At 42.8% G+C, this 17155-nt stretch overlaps 1 protein-coding gene across 1 annotated transcript in view; it reads right to left on the bottom strand.

Annotated features, from left to right (window-relative positions):
- The window catches only part of LOC149227954 (uncharacterized), a 354504-nt gene that overhangs the window by 40712 nt on the left and 296637 nt on the right, over window positions 1–17155 (bottom strand). The window lies entirely within an intron of this gene.

The raw sequence follows: 17155 nt of genomic DNA on the forward strand, positions 1-17155 counted from the left end.
TGTCTAGTAGAAATAAACAAGCCTTGGAGCTCATTCAACACACAACAATTATATCATCTTCTGGTCTAAAGTGTGAATGGTCTCAAGAAGCCACAGGAACAAGGGTTTATGGTCTTTTTGTGAAGGGAGAGGGGCCGAGTTTGTGTAGAATACTGTGCTGGCTATAGGAGACTATTCTTGTCCAAGTTAGGGCTTAAATCCAAGCTCTATATCACCAAAGTATCTGTCTCTATGTCCTCCGAATCTTAGCTAAAATCCTGTGTGGAGAAAGGGAGGGTCGAGACCCTTAGAAGTGCTCTCATACCTCTATGATAAGACCTCATCATATCTATGATATTGCAGGATAGTCGAGCCCTAAATTGGAGTTGGCTTGAGGTCATATAGCACTGGAACAGACCTATGTCTAAGGGTCAAATTTGCTTGTGAAGCAGCATAGGAGATAAGGACAATTTGCTAGGGAAAAGCGCAGGATTTGAGGTGGTTTGGAGGATAGAATTAGGGCTGACACATCAGCTATAGGAAGCCCTAACCAAGCCCGAAGCTTTAGAGACAAAGCGTGCACAAGGCTGAGTTTTTATGAGCAGAAATTAATGTCGTCAAAGGTATGTAATTGTATTCTCAAGTTGATGATTTTCCAGGTAGTTTAGGTCTAGGTTGGACAGGTCTATGGTAGTTTGTATACAGTATGGGGGGTTGTATGAAATTTGTTAGGAGAGCCCTAATCTGATAGACAATAAAGGGCAGTTAGTGAGCAGACCTGAGAAGTCCTAAGGGTTGATCTAAGGGGCAGTCAAGAGGGCTAGTTATCAAGCCCTAGTTTATTGAGTTGGAGTCATTTTCAATGTTCCACGGGGACTCGCCCCCCCCCCTAGGGGTCTAGTTTCCTCGCTCCCCCGCGCTCCGGGGACTTGGGGACTAGTAGGGGACGTTTCCCCACGCTCCCAAAATGGAGGAAACTCGGGGGGACTTGCCAAGGAAACGTTTCCCTTCCCTGAGGGGACGTTTCCCCACGCTCCCAAAAAAATGGCCTTGCTTATAGTTTATGATTTAATAGACCTAAAGTGGTACAAAGCTACTCATGTTCTGTATGGGGATAATGTCTTGTGTTGTCTTTTGGTTTCAACAAGCATTATTTTAGAGGGTCAGTATCATGGAAATTTGTTGGACCATATAGCACGTACATGAATTTTCCCTTTTAAAACTTCTCCTTTTTTCTCAAGTGATGGCTAGATTACAGTGGGAGATAACTGGAGTGACAGGCAAAGAATATGAGACATTCAGTTTGTGTTGTTAATTTGCATGACATTTGACATACAAACTATGGAAGCAGCACCTATGTCATGTGGGAAATAATTGGGTGGACTATAGACTAACATGTGTTTACTGCAAGCATGACAAAATACTATGGGCAACAAGAAATCTTAGGAACTTTCGTTATATATGAATTTATACAGTTACAAAATTTACATAGAGCACAGTGGCTCAGCTTGAATTCTCAGGTCTGAAAATTATTTTCACCCCTGAAATACACTGCTAATTTGAAGTTTGAACTGCATGGCATTGCTCTAATAAGGTAGACAAATTATCCATGCCATCGTTGGTCACCCAAGTTGGTTCGCAGATGGTCATCCTGCAGTCAATGTCATTTGATAGTAAACTGTCAGAAACTCTTTCATGTGATCTTCTCATCTCTCCTGGAACTAAAACTCTTCTTTCAGCATATGGTGTACTGTCTATATTATATATAATATAACAAACTTTCTAGCTGTTGGATCCAATACAGCTGGACAACCCATTGTAGTTGCCCCTTATACTGCCAATGCAGTGTTCCTGATCTGTTCATTTACCTTTTCACAGAATTCAGTGGCTACCTTATCAAGCTGAAGCTCTCCCTTTGTCTGACCAAAATCTAAATTAGAATTTGACCAAGCTGAATTAGAATTTTAAATTTATTATTTTATATGATATTATAAATTTGGATAATGTCAAATGATATTCATATCAATGATCATGCTTTGCAGCTTTTCCATTCAAACCAAATTGTCATAGTGGACTCAATTAATAAATTATATTTTATATTTATAAATTTTTAAGACCCTGACGCTCCCCCACGTTTCCTAAAAAATGGTAGGGAGCTTTTGCATAGGCCGCTCCCGCGCCCCCTCGCTCCCTCGCCCCCTCGTCCCGGAACCTTGGTGGAACATTGGTCATTTTCAGTGATGTATATCACAGTGTCCTTATGGCAGTGATGTATGCCAGTGTTCTTATGACAATGATGTCTAGCAGTGTTCTTATGACAATGATGTATGACAGTGTCCTTATGATAGTAATGTATGGTAATGACAATGATGTATGGCAGTGTCCTTATGACAGTGATGTATGGCAGTGTCCTTATGACAATGATGTATGGCAATGTTCTTATGAGAATGATGTATGCCAGTGTCCTTATGACAGTGATGTATGGCAATGACAGTAATGTATGGTAGTAATACTTATGATTGTGATGTACAGTGATGTATGGTAGTAATACTTATGATTGTGATGTCATAAATACTTGACAGAGAAATGTGCTACTTGTGACAGTGATATGGAGGCAACCTTATGGTTTCATTTGTTGGTCACTAGGAAACCTATCAGAGGTTTTGTGGAAGGCCTTGTGAATGCCTCTCAGATATACTTGTTTGTTGCCATCTCATAAGGATCTTGCAAGATCCAAGGTTGGCGCTAGGAGGCCTCATGTGATTGATGTTGAAAGATTTGTGTCTCATTATAATTATACTTTGTATCTCAAGTTCTCAACTAAACATTTGATGTATCTAAGAAGAAGAAGAATTGATTCTAGGTTCTTCCCCTTATGGGGTTTTGTCCTGGTCTCTGACCAAAAATCCTGTTGTGTTTATTGTGTATGCTTTTCTTCTAATGTTCCTTACTGTTCCGCTTCATTGTTAATGTTAATGTTCTCTCTATATAATTGCTTATAATGATATGGAGTGAATGTAATGTGAAAATTGATGGACAAGTTTAAATATGCAATCATCTATAGCAGAGAACTATTTAACCCATAAAACTTTAACACCCTTTAAGATGAAGAAATTTATTGCTCATTAGGGTTGGGACATACAAGAGTTCCTTTCTTCAGATAAAGTATTAAATACTTGAGGGACTCAATGATGGCTAATGAGGGGGTAGAACTCATGTTAGGCTTTTGCCCATATGTTAAATAAACATCCCTGTCATCTTTTGCATTTTACATTTTTCTTTCATTGTCACTTCCTATGCTTTTGTCTTTCTTTTAGTTGCATCAAGTTTCAACCTCCTAGGCTATGTTATCGGGCCCAGACTCAAGGATGAGAATGAATGGTCCAATCCCAATGACCAACAACCCAAAGAATGGAGATGAATAATAGGAAGAGATGGAGAGCAGTAGGTATGGATTACCTTGGGCACACTATATCAATTAATGCTTCCCCAATAGTGCCCTTCATAAAACCCTAAGGCCACAAAGAAGGTTCCACTTAACTAGAGTCAAAGATTAACCTCCCAGGTGAAGTAAGAGAACAAGAATACAATCAAGATCAGTCAATTATCCATATTTTCTCCGTTATCTGCATTAGTATTCCCATAACATTATGTGAAACCACATGATTGCGAAATGTTGGAAAATGTAACTAGTTTCGGTCTTCATAATTGTCATTGTACTCATGTCATTATGTATATCGTATGTAACAAGCAAAAGAAGAAAGAAAATTTATTATTTTCAAGCATGGGTTTCATGCTTCTTTTAATTGGTCAACTAGGTTAATCATTGTTGATTTCTAGTAGCATAGGATGTTTTCTAAGCCTCAAAATTCGCAGAGAGGCTACGACACATGTATTCCATAATACCCATAAATCGTTTTGGGAAATTACACATGGAAACAGTTTTATTAAAATAATTAATTATTTTTAATGGGTGCCTAAGTCTAAACTTAGGAAATTAAAATAATCAAGGGGTATTAATTAAACTAGGGGTGAAACTTCTAGAAGAAGATGAGGAGCAAGTCGAAATGATCTGAGCCATTGATTAGAATCTAATCTGGGTCGTTGATTACTCAACGAGAAGATAATAAGAAGGACTTCGATAGGCGTTTGGAAAACACATCAAGTGAGAGATCAGAGATCGATTTTCTCAAGAGAGCGATGCAACAGTTGCCAGAGAAGTGATCGAGGTAATTTCTTGCAGTGATGGGCAAGGATAGTTTCCGGAGGAAGTTTTCCTAATCCAGAGAGTACAAGGCAGGGAAGGCAGAAAGACGTCCAGAGAAGTTGGCATAAGGCCACGAAGAGCTACGCTGTGGCAGTGCAGAGCTTCAAAGGGAGATCAAAATTCTAGTGAGGAATAGTTGGGATCTAATGCCGGAACCTCGATGTGAGACCGGGAGGCCAGAGGGCTGAAGTTTCTAGCTAGTAGAGAATCGATAGGAGGTGCAATGCAGTGCCAGCAGTAGTGACACAGTCACTGCGTTGGTGTGACGCATTACTACGTAGAGGCAGCGCAAAAGCTCATCCCTAGCGCAGATCAATGCCATATCTTCCAGTGATAGGGTGAGTTCATCCCACTACCCTTTGTTGAAGGAAATGTAGCTAGGTTCAATCTTCATAAATGTACATTTGATATTTGTACTTATTCAAGAAAAAAAATATTATTTTTATAATATATGTCAATGAGTTTCTTTCTCATTGAAATAGGTCTAGCACTATTTAAAGTGCTAAAGCTGAGTCAAATAGTCAAAAGAATTATGTTGAAGATCTTAAGGGCATGTTACACCATGTATAAATATATATTAAAGTCAAACGGAAAACCTCCAAGCAAATTCAAGTCTACTCCTGTGCAATGGCACCATCAAGAAGCTCCTACAAGCATGCTATGCCACCATGGAAACTATCCGAAGTCTGCTCAACAAATCAACCTCCTAGCAGTCCTCAAGTTGGCCTACAAACAAGGTGACGAGTCAGCCTTCTAATCTGCCTAAATGGAGGGACGAACCTCTATATATAAAGGTTGTCCACTCCTCTATAATGCAATCAATCATCTCTGAAATCTGCGAAGGAAGTAGCCGAGATAAAGTAAAGGGAATCAAGTATATAAGGGTCTCCTAGGTGCAGCAAAGTAAGAAGGAAGGACTGCGAAGGTGAAGGATTGTTTCCAGGGCTAGAAACAGTAACATGTGTGAGGATAAGGAAGACAAACTGCGGTTTTAGAAGCAACAAGATTTCAGTGCAAGATTCGTTGGTATTTGGGCTAGTCACTAGGCCTACAAGGCCTCCCAAGTCAAGCGAAGAAGTCCCTCTCTCTAGCGAAGGAAGAAAGACCCTAATTCACTAAGGGTACTCTCCACACGTGGAAAACTAGGGTAGTAGAACAGCAGAACAATCATACACTCAAGAAGGATCTCGGTTGGTCAAAGTTGAAGTATACTTGAGCAAGGGATAGAAGAGGAACACCTCATCTAGAAGACTCACTCAAGGAAGGTCTATCTCTAGACAAGAATCATAGTAAGAGAACGAAGTGCCGGAAGAAGGAGGACGAAGTGTCAAAGAACAAAGTGTCGGAAGAAGTGCCAGGAAATAAGGTGCAGAAAGAAGGAAGGACTTGACTTGTGCTTGGAGGATATTCTTGTCAAGGGTCTAGGGTTTGGCATTGATCAATAGAAGCTTCAATAAGAGAAATTCACTAAAGGGTTTTCCTCTCAAGAGAAGAGAGGTTCTGGCCCTGTAGAAAACCAACATCTTGTGTTCTTGGTTTTATGTTTTGGTAGCAGTTTGATGAAGTACACATATATGCATTAATAATAAGAAGAAGAAGATTAAGATAACAAGAAAAGTAAAAAGACTCCACAAATTGCTATCAAGTAACGAAGAATCACACTACACCACTTTGCCCTAGATTCTTCAACACCTTTTGCCCAGTTAGATCTCTATATAGGATTGTTAGTTTGGGCATCCAAAGAACTATATTCAGAAAACTGCTGCTTAATGATACAAACCCTCAGCTGCTACACTAGTTTTCCCACAGTGGGTTTTCTGGGGGCATTTGTCCAAACACAACGGTGTGACTTTTGTTGTGTATTTCTTCTTGCTCAATTCTTGTTTCCGCATATAATTTAATTAGTGAAGGTTGTAGTGTATTGGTTTCAATATTTACCATAGAATATAGTAAATAATTTGTTCAGTTATTTAACAAATAGAAGAAAATTAATTAGTTGTTGCAGTGGAAATTTGCGTCACCATATTTTCACATGGTATCAGAGCGCAGGTGAAGCAAGAGAGTAGACCGTGTTGGAAATAATACTGAGAGGGGGGGGGTGAATCAGTGTTATCAGATCAATAAAACTTTTCCAATTTTATACTCAGAAACATATACGCTACTTCAATTAAGTTAACCCGCGTGTACACGCTACTGTGTCTAAAGCAACTAGCGTATATCCAGCAATCTTATGATTCAGTTAGCTTATCTTCAGTAAATGCATCAGAACATTATTAACAGTAAACAGGTGCAGTATAACAGAACAGATCATCACACAAAAGCCACACACATGAACACCATGATATAAGGTGGAAACCCAATGTGGGTGAAAACCACCTGCTGCAATTTGTTTCTATCTTCCTTTAATAAGAAACTTCTTTTACAATGTACTGGTGCAGTCCTTTACCAGCACGCAGGCTACAACCTGCAGAGGGCTACAACCCTCATAGCTCTTGTACTAGCCGATCCATTTACTAGTACGTAGGTGCCTGCCTACAGAATGCTCCAACCTTTACTCGTTTTCCAGCTGCTACTGGAAGGGAGCTACAACCCCCTGGCTCTTGTACTGGCTGATATGTTTACCAGTACATAGGTGCCGGCCTACGATCTTCCCGGGACCACGTTTCATACATTTTCATACTGGATCCATAAGACAATCACCATTGTAGTACAACCTGCATCATCAATCACTGAAACACCCAATACTGAATCACTGAAACCCTGTCAACAACATCATAACAACAACCAGATCCAACTCCATCTTCAATTATCATACTTCACATTGTATATGCTACTTGGATGAACCCAACCTGCGTGTATACGCCCTTTTACCAAAACCAACCTGCGTACAGATCTGCAAATTCAAGCTTAAAACTCCGCAGCCATATCAGACATCAAAACATACCCAGATCATAATAATAAACATCCGTCAGTAGATCTAGTCTATCCACAATCAAACCATAGGAAGATAATCCTTCTAAGCCTTGAGATCTCGTTCCATCATTCATCATCCTCCACATGAGTGAAACCTTGGTTCAGATCACCAACCCATAACCTGCATTTGGATCTCACACTTCCTCAGATCTTCATCACTCACACACTCACTTACTGCTTCCTCTGGCCTAATGATCTTTCTCCTTATATAGCTTTAGGCCCTTCACAATACCACGGTCCAAAACCATAGTAACCCAATACCATCAACTCAATACTAGGGATCAACACGTCTGTCGAGACTCCATGGTCCAAAACCATAGGCACAAATTCCAAGGACTAACTAACACGAACCAAAAGTAAGCTTTCCGACATGTACGCTCTTTTCCGTTCATGAAACTGCGTGTATACCCTACTTGGTATATAGCGAACCTGCGTACACGCGACTTGGTATATAGTGAACCAGCGTGTATACGCGACTTGGGCTTAATGAACCTGCGTGTATGAACTTTCTTGGCCTGCTGTACTAAGATCTGTCCTCTGATTAAGTTGCCATCACCTGTACCAACCTCTGAGTGAGTTGCCATCAAGGACAACACTTGAATCATAATGCCAACAATCTCCCCCTTTGGACTTGATGGCAACCACCACACCAAGTCACTCTCCCCCTTTGACATCAAGGGCAAAGGGCGGACCAAGATATTCTCTTCTTTGGTATACCTTCTGCTGTCCATACTCCCCCTGAGTACCTGCTGAAATCTCCAAATGTGCTCCCCCTTTGTGTATGCCAAAGTGTACCAATCTATCCATCCTGCTCTTGCTGAATTGTGATGTTCATGCTCCCCTTGACTGTAGGCAAGATCTGCAAAAGATGTTCTTCAAGAAGAACAAAGACTTATACATCATAGAAGACCTTCCTATCACCAAAAGACTCAATACATACATTCATCACCCAACCTAGTGGGGATATACCAATATTGACTCATCCACCTAACCATGTGGAGATACATTAAGAGTTTATTCATGATAAGACATGAACATTACATCATTCATCCCAGGCATAGTGGGGAAACCAACATAGGCCGTTACATGACCTTGACATCATAAAAGAGATATCACAAAAGAGATACATGACATAGTGATGAAATATCTAGACCAAGACTTATGAAAGCCACCAGCAACATCATGATCTGTACCATAAGCATCAGCCTACAATACCATTCCTTTGATCAAACAGCAAGATGTATCATTTAGCTTCATAGACTTTATCAACAACTTCTAACCATAATGCCAACAATGCATTATTTGAAGTATATGCTCCCCCTGAGCAAGTATCAAGACATTTCCAGACATCCTCAGCAAGCTGTAACTGTTAACTAATAGAGCATATACTGGACTGGATCATATCAGACCCCTTTTCTGAGTCTGTCCCCACTGCTTTTTCACAAACTGACATATACGCGACTTTGCAGTGTGAAACTCGCGTATATACGCGGCTTTCCTTCATGAAATTTGCGTATGAGAATTAGAACACTGAAGTTTTACACCTTCAGCTCTCCCTGAGTCTGTTATGTCTGTGCTGTGCTGAGTACCCTGTGCTGTGCCACATCTTTCTGACTAAACTTCCTTCTTCTTCCATATCTTCAGGCATGTTGATGATTTCTTCTTATCATGAGCTTTGTTCCTGCAATCCTTTGCTCTATGTCCAAACTTGTTACATGCATAGCATCTTACATGTTTCATATTCCTCCTATAGCAATCAGCAGCTTTGTGGCCAAACATATTGCAAGAAAAGCAATATCCATTGAAGTACCTTGAATGTGATGATCTTTCTGCATGATGGTCTTGAAACCTTCTTCTTCTACATATGGCTACAACATGTCCAAGATTATGACATACATAACATTCAACATTATTCATGGGAGGAGTAAAAGATTTTCCTTGAGGAGTCTCTTTCCTTGATTGTTGATGGGGTTGTCCTTTCATCTCCTTGTAGAACCTTTCAGATTTTGCATTAGAGATTCTTGTCTTACTTTGTGAACCAGATTCACCTTCAATAGACTCCTGAAAACCAAGACCAGTTTTGATAGCAGGGGACCTTTGACTACTAAGAATATCATCCAAGATCTTAGTACTATCTTGAAATCGTAATAGTTTATCCTTTTCTTCTAATTTACTTTTCAAGATATTTACCTCAACTTGATGTTGTTCTTCTTTTTCCAAACATTGCTTCTTCAAGGTCTCTTCAGCTTTCCTTCCTTCATCCAACTAATGCCTTAGTTCGAGGATCTCGTTTTCTTGCTCTTTATTCAGCGCCAGCAGCATTTGTCGAATTCTGGATGCACATTCCAACTGATCTTTTAATACGATGATTTCTTCTTTGAGGGCATTCTCCCTTTTGCTAGGTAGATCTTGATGATCTATGATTTGATCTGATGCTTCATTTGCTTGTCCATCTTCAATCTGAGGTGATTCAGGATCTGAATACTTCCTTCCACTCAACGGTAGGTTGTCATTATTCCTTTGAGCTGTCTTCTTCTTCTGACGTGCTTTCTTCCCCATTGTTCTACGAATCTCCTTCAAGCGATCAAGCTTCTCTGAAGGACCTGCTCTGATACCAATTGTTGGAAATAATACTGAGAGGGGGGGAGTGAATCAATATTATCAGATCAATAAAACTTTTCCAATTTTATACTCAGAAACATATACGCTACTTCAGTTAAGTTAACCCGCGTGTACACGCTACTGTGTCTAAAGCAACTAGCGTATATCCAGCAATCTTATGATTCAGTTAGCTTATCTTCAGTAAATGCATCAGAACATTATTAACCATATTAACAGTAAACAGGTGCAATATAACAAAACAGATCATCACACAAAAGCCACACACAAGAACACCATGATATAAGGTGGAAACCCAATGTGGGTGAAAACCACCTGCTGCAATTTGTTTCTATCTTCCTTTAATAAGAAACTTCTTTTACAATGTACTGGTGCAGTCCTTTACTAGCACGCAGGCTACAACCTGCAGAGGGCTACAACCCTCATAGCTCTTGTACTAGCCGATCCATTTACTAGTACGTAGGTGCCTGCCTACAGAATGCTCCAACCTTTACTCGTTTTCCAGCTGCTACTGGAAGGGAGCTACAACCCCCTGGCTCTTGTACTGGCTGATATGTTTACCAGTACATAGGTGCCGGCCTACGATCTTCCCGGGACCACGTTTCATACATTTTCATACTGGATCCATAAGACAATCACCATTGTAGTACAACCTGCATCATCAATCATTGAAACACCCAATACTGAATCACTGAAACCCTGTCAACAACATCATAACAACAACCAGATCGAACTCCATCTTCAATTATCATACTTCACATTGTATACGCTACTTGGATGAACCCAACCTGCGTGTATACGCCCTTTTACCAAAACCAACTGCGTACAGATCTGCAAATTCAAGCTTAAAACTCCGCAGCCATATCAGACATCAAAACATACCCAGATCATAATAATAAACATGCGTCAGTAGATCTAGTCTATCCACAATCAAACCATAGGAAGATAATCCTTCCAAGCCTTGAGATCTCGTTCCATCATTCATCATCCTCCACATGAGTGAAACCTTGGTTCAGATCACCAACCCGTAACCTGCATTTGGATCTCACACTTCCTCAGATCTTCATCACTCACACACTCACTTACTGCTTCCTCTGGCCTAATGATCTTTCTCCTTATATAGCTTTAGGCCCTTCACAATACCACGGTCCAAAACCATAGTAACCCAATACCATCAACTCAATACTAGGGATCAACACGTCTGTCGAGACTCCATGGTCCAAAACCATAGGCACAAATTCCAAGGACTAACTACCACGGACCAAAAGTAAGCTTTCCGACATGTACGCTCTTTTCCGTTCATGAAACTGCGTGTATACCCTACTTGGTATATAGAGAACCTGCGTACACGCGACTTGGTATATAGTGAACCAGCGTGTATACGCGACTTGGGCTTAATGAACCTGCGTGTATGAACTTTCTTGGCCTGCTGTACTAAGATCTGTCCTCTGATTAAGTTGCCATCACCTGTACCAACCTCTGAGTGAGTTGCCATCAAGGACAACACTTGAATCATAATGCCAACAGACCGGAAGAGCCAAGCGTTGAAGAGAAGGAGGGAGATCGAAGTGTTGTGTTGGCAACAAATCAAATCCCAATAAGGATTACGCAGTCCAAGCCATGAGGGCAAGATTCTCAAGGAAAATCTCTCTCTGAGTGAGTTAACAGAGAGTTAATATTTCCAAATCGAGATTTGTCAACAGCAGAGCGAGCAGCACAGCGTAAACTTCACTGCAAAGAAGTCTTCAGGTGACACGCAATTTTCTGCAACAGCCGCTGGGGCAGAAAAACATTAGAAGAAGGAAGGAGACACTTTTGAGGGAATTTCTTCCTCAGAAAATTCCTAGCCAAGGAATTCGATTTCTCAAGTGCTGAGCAGCAGTAGAGAGGAGTAGATCTACTAACTCCAGCAGGGAGTGCGTAGGCCAGCCTAGCAGCTACACAGAGGAGAGAGGAGGAAATTCGACATTTTGTTGGTAGAGATGGGCAGCTAATGGGCTAAGAGATCAAGATCAGTTGGGCAGAGCATCCAACTATGTGATCTGGAAGGCTAGGATCTCTTGCCTTTTGGATGAGCATAATCTCAAAGCCTGTGTTGACAATGTCGTAGCTGAACCTGCAGATGCGGATCCACTCAAGAAGTACAAGGTTGAAATGGCGAAGGCCAAGCGGTGGATCCTCGATGGAGTGAGGGATCACATTGTATGTCACATTGCTGACAAAGGGACTGCCAAAGAGATGTGGGATGCCTTGGCTACATTGTATTAGGGATCTTCCGTGTAGCAGAAGATGTACTTGGAGGAGAAGATAAGATCCATGAGAATGTAGAAGGGGGAATGCATTGATCCATTCCTATTGAAGCTTCAAAAGGTCCGAGACTCAATGGAAGTTGTAGGATCAACGCCTCAGCCTACAGAGATGGTGAGGTTGGCCTTGAATTCAATTTCAGAAGAATGGAAAGTGTTTGTCTAGAGTATCCTGGGTAGAGAGAGATTGTCAGTTTGGGAAGGGATGTGGGCCGCTCTTCAACAGAAAGAGATGAGGTGAGACTTAGTCAAGTGCAAACATGATAGCAGCATCAGCGGTGGAACGAAGCCCTGTAATATTCCTAACCCAAAATATTCCTCAAACCCCAGCAAAAACTCCAACCAAATATATGCAAATGATATAATAACCTAGAAGTGATAAAATAACAATGGAACAACATATAATAATGTAAACCGGAAATATAAGCAGATAAACAAGAAATGCAACGAGAAATGCTAAGCCATTTTATTATATTGAACAATAAAATGAGTACAAGAGGTGATTAGACAGATGGCACCTCGACTTGCACAAGGCAAGTGAAGAAATACTCTCAGAATGACAAGAATGGCCTCTCTGCGTGGATGCTGCTATTGTGCACAGTGCTACTACTGCTGCTAGGAAACAAATGATGATTTGGGGGTGCTCCCCTCCTTGGAAAAAGCTAAAATTTTGGATTCAGGCTCTACTCAAGAAACCCAAAAAAACCCAGAAATCTTTCCTGGAATGGCCGACCCTCGAAAAACACCCTCTTGGGGTTCTTCGCAGTTCCTCAATGCCCTGCGCTACCACTGAAGAAAACCCCTCCAAACTCTGCCTGAAACCCTGACAAAAATCCTCTAATGAGACGATCTGGACCCCTACTCAATCTCCCAGCATAAATCCACCTGCAAAACCCCAATCCAGCACTACAACCAAAAAGAACTGCGTCCCTCTCCAAGTGCTGCGCAATCCTCCAAAATGCTGATTAAACTCCTGCTAAAACGCTGATAAAACTACTGCTGAAATACCGATGGAAATACCTTGCCCAAGCAGGCACTCGAAGTCCCCCGTGGCTAAGGGTGAGATCTCCGAACGGAGACACTCAATGCACTAAACAGTGCTGCAGACTAGCTAAACAGCCAGCATGCTCAGAAGTCGAAACGACTAGCTGAAAATGCACATAACTGAATGATCCAAAATGAGGGGGCTCCTCTCTATTTTATAGCCTCTGCCTCTCACAATCCCTAGGCTCACCTCCTCCTACGTGCTTCTCCTCTTGCCACGTGTTCTTCCCTCCTGCGCAGTCTCTCCATGTGTCTGCGTGGGCTCCATTTCTGCGTCCCCCTTTGGCCCCCTTGGCTCCCCTTTAAGTCATAACGTTGTGCTACTTAGGAAGTGACTTTTTAATCTAAAGTGAGTTATGTCCCCCTTCCTCACTTTTTATTTACAAATAACTATAGAAGGCAAAAATTGAACAAAATCGAATATTTCAATAAGCCATAGCTAATTAGGAATATTACAGTCACCCCCAGCAAAATGTTGCTTGTCCTCAAGCAACTGAAGTGATGGATGTTGCAAGATCCTCTCACTCTCCCAAGTGGCATCCTCATCCGGCAAATTCTTCCACCTCACCAAGAATTCCCGGACTGCCCTGCTTTGCAGCTGCCTCTCCCTGGTATCAATGATAGCCTCCGGCTGCAATACCAAATGCCCCTCGTCATCCATGGGTGGTAGCTCATCTGTCACTGTCACCTGCTGCCCCAATGCCTTTTTCAGGCATGATACATGAAAAACATTATGAATCTTGCTGCCTTGGGGCAGCTCCAGCTCATATGCAACCTGTCCAACCCTGCGTATCACCCTGTATGGCCCATAAAAGCGGGGCTTGAGCTTCTCAGCCCCCTTCTGCTTTAGTGACGACTGTCGGTATTGTTGTAATCGTAGGTAGACCATGTCCCCTACCTCGAACTGTCTCTCCACCCGACCCCTGTCGGCATACAGGTTTTGTTGATTCTGTGTTGTAGCCATGTTATCCTTGAGAGCTCGGAGAATATCCTGACTCTCTTGGATCCAAATCTTGGCTCTGGGATCCTTGCTATCACCAAACATCACGTTAGAAAAAGATAAAGGATGATACCCATATAAGACATAGAATGGTGACATACCAATGGACATGTGATGTGAAGTATTGTAGCAGTACTCCCCTAGATGTAGCCACCTCAACCATGCTCGCTCGCTGCTGCTCACTGACATAGTTACGCAAGTAGCCCTCTAGCCACTTGTTAACTATCTCTGTCTGCCCATCCGTCTGTGGATGATAACTGGTACTCGGTGTCAACTCTGTCCCCACCAGCCGGAAAGCTCCTGCCAAAATCCGCCCATGAAACGACTGTCCCTATCACTGACGATGATCTTAGGAAGACCATGTAGCCTGAAGATCTCTCTAAAGAACAGCTCGGTCACCTGTGCTGCTGTATAGTGTGTGGATATGGCAAAAAAATGTGCGTACTTCGTCAGTCGATCAACGACGACAAAGATGCAATCCTTGCCCTGTATCATGGGCAACCCTATGATGAAGTCCATCGAAATACTCTCCCAATTCTCCTCCGAAATGGGAAGAGGCTGCAATAATCCCGCGGGATGGCTCATCTCTCTCTTGTTCCTCTGGCAAACATCGCACTCTCGGATGTGCTGGAGTACGTCCTCCTTGAGGCCCTTCCATGAGAACCTCTCCCTAATGGCCCTGTAGGTTTTGGTAAACCCCTAATGTCCTGCCAATGGTGAATCATGTGATGCCTGAAGTATCTTCTTCTTAAGATGAGACCCCCAAGTCAAGAAGATCTGATCCCTATAATAGATGATCTCATCGACCACCTTGTACCTGTCATCTGCCCCCTGCCCATCCAGAACCTCACATGCAAACATGTCCTTGGAGTACTCTACTAAGAGTCGAGCCCTCCAATCTGTATCCAAGCTCATAAGAGACAACATGGCTGGTCTACGTGAAAGGGCATTTGTTACCACGTTGTTCTTACCCTTGACATACTCAATGTCAAAGTCATATGCTTGGATCTTGCTGATCCACTTCTGCTGCCTCTCCTGTAGCTGCTTCTGCTCCAGAAAGAACTTGAGGCTGTTGTGATCAGTTCTCACCCTGAACCTGTTACCCACCAAGTACTGCTGGTACTTAGCCAATGCATGCATGATGGCCAGCATCTCCTTGTCGTATATAGAATACAACCTCTCGTGCGGAAGGAGCTTCCAACGCTCAAAGGCTATAGGGTGACCTCCCTGCATCAACATTGCGCCGATCCCCTGTCCCGACGCATCACACTCTAAAATAAATCGCTGCGTAAAATCCGGCAACGCAAGCACTGGGCAGCTGCTCATAACCTCCTTAAACCTGTCAAACTCACTGCGCCGTATCTGACCAATCGAATGCCCCCTTCCTCGTCAAATCCGTTAGGGGTGCAACAAGCTGCAAGAAACCTTTGACGAACTTCCGGTAGTAAGTACAAATGCCAATGAATCCTCAAAGTTCCGTCACATTTCTCGGCTCTGACCAATCTCTGATGGCCCTAATCTTCTCCTCGTGGACCCTCTCTCCGTCCACTCCAATGATGTGTCCCAAGTATAACATCTCCGTCAACCCGAACTCACATTTGGAGAGCTTGGCATAGAACTGCTGCTCCTCCAAGATGCGTAATACTGTCTCAATATGCTGGAGATGCTCCTCCCACGTCCTGTTGTAAATGAGTATATCATCAAAGAACACCAACACAAACTTCCTCAGGTGACTACGGAAGATGTGATTCATGCAAGACTGGAATGTAGCTGGGGCGTTGGTTAGCCCAAAGGGCATCACCAAAAACTCAAAGTGCCCATAATGACATCTGAAGGAAGTCTTGGGAATGTCCTACTCCCTCACGCAAATCTGATAGTACCCTGATCTCAAATCAATTTTTGAGAAGAACCGTGCTCCTCTCAACTCATCCATCAACTCATTGATCTTGGGTATGGGGTACCTGTTCTTCAGTGTCCTCTTGTTCAGGGCCCTGTAGTCAATGCACATCCTCAATGTGTCATCCTTCTTCTTCACCAACACCACAGAAGAAGCAAAAGGACTCGTGCTCGATCGGATGTGCCCAAGAGCCACCAACTCCTGAATGGCCCGCTCTATCTCGTCCCAATAGGCCTTGGGATGCCTATAAGGGGTGGTGATCACTGCCTGGATGCCCTGCTCAAGCTCGATAGTGTGCTCAAACCCCTGATCCGATGGTTGTCCTGGTGGAATCTCTCCAAACACTATGGCATACCGATCAAGGATGGACGGGATCTCTGGATGTACCGTCTGCCTTGTAGTCCCTGCCCCTGATGCATGCAGCTCCACTGCCCACTCTATGTCTCCCTTCCGAAAGACTGCCTACATCCGATGAGCCGACACAGTCTGAGGAGGATATGTGTGTTGTCCTCGTATCTTCTCATGCCTCCCTGTCTTCTCATCATCCCACTCCATCTCTAGGGTCTTCCAATCCATCGTGACCTTCCCTAGAGTAATAAGCCACTGAACACCCAGTATCATGTTGGTGTCTGGAATATCAACCACGAAAAAGTGGTTAGTCAATATGTAGGTGCCCATCATCACTGAAAGCTCTGGGACATAACGAGCACACGTCATGGTCTGATCCCCTGGGACCAATACTAAAAACCCATCGAAGCTCTCTGTCTGAATACCTCTCCGCTCAACCATCTGTGCATCGATGAAGTTGTGGGTTGCCCCACTGTCAACCAAAACTGATACGCATTGGCCATGTACTGTCCCTCGTACGCATAGCATCAGATACTTGGGAACTCCTTGCAACGTTGCAAGGGCCCCTGCAGTGGGTGCAAAAGATGCACCGCCTGCTGTTGGTGGTGGGGGTGGCAAAGGTTCCTGTATGGCATGGCTATCTCCAACCTCCACATCCTCCTCGTCATCCTCTTCTCCACTGCTCTCGGAGAAGACCTCAATGAAATGTGCCTTGCCAGTAG

The sequence above is a fragment of the Pinus tabuliformis genome, chromosome J (genome assembly GCF_031772625.1).
Source record: "Pinus tabuliformis cultivar Carrire ecotype Pingquan chromosome J, CPIR1, whole genome shotgun sequence".
NCBI classification, from domain to species: domain Eukaryota; kingdom Viridiplantae; phylum Streptophyta; class Pinopsida; order Pinales; family Pinaceae; genus Pinus; species Pinus tabuliformis.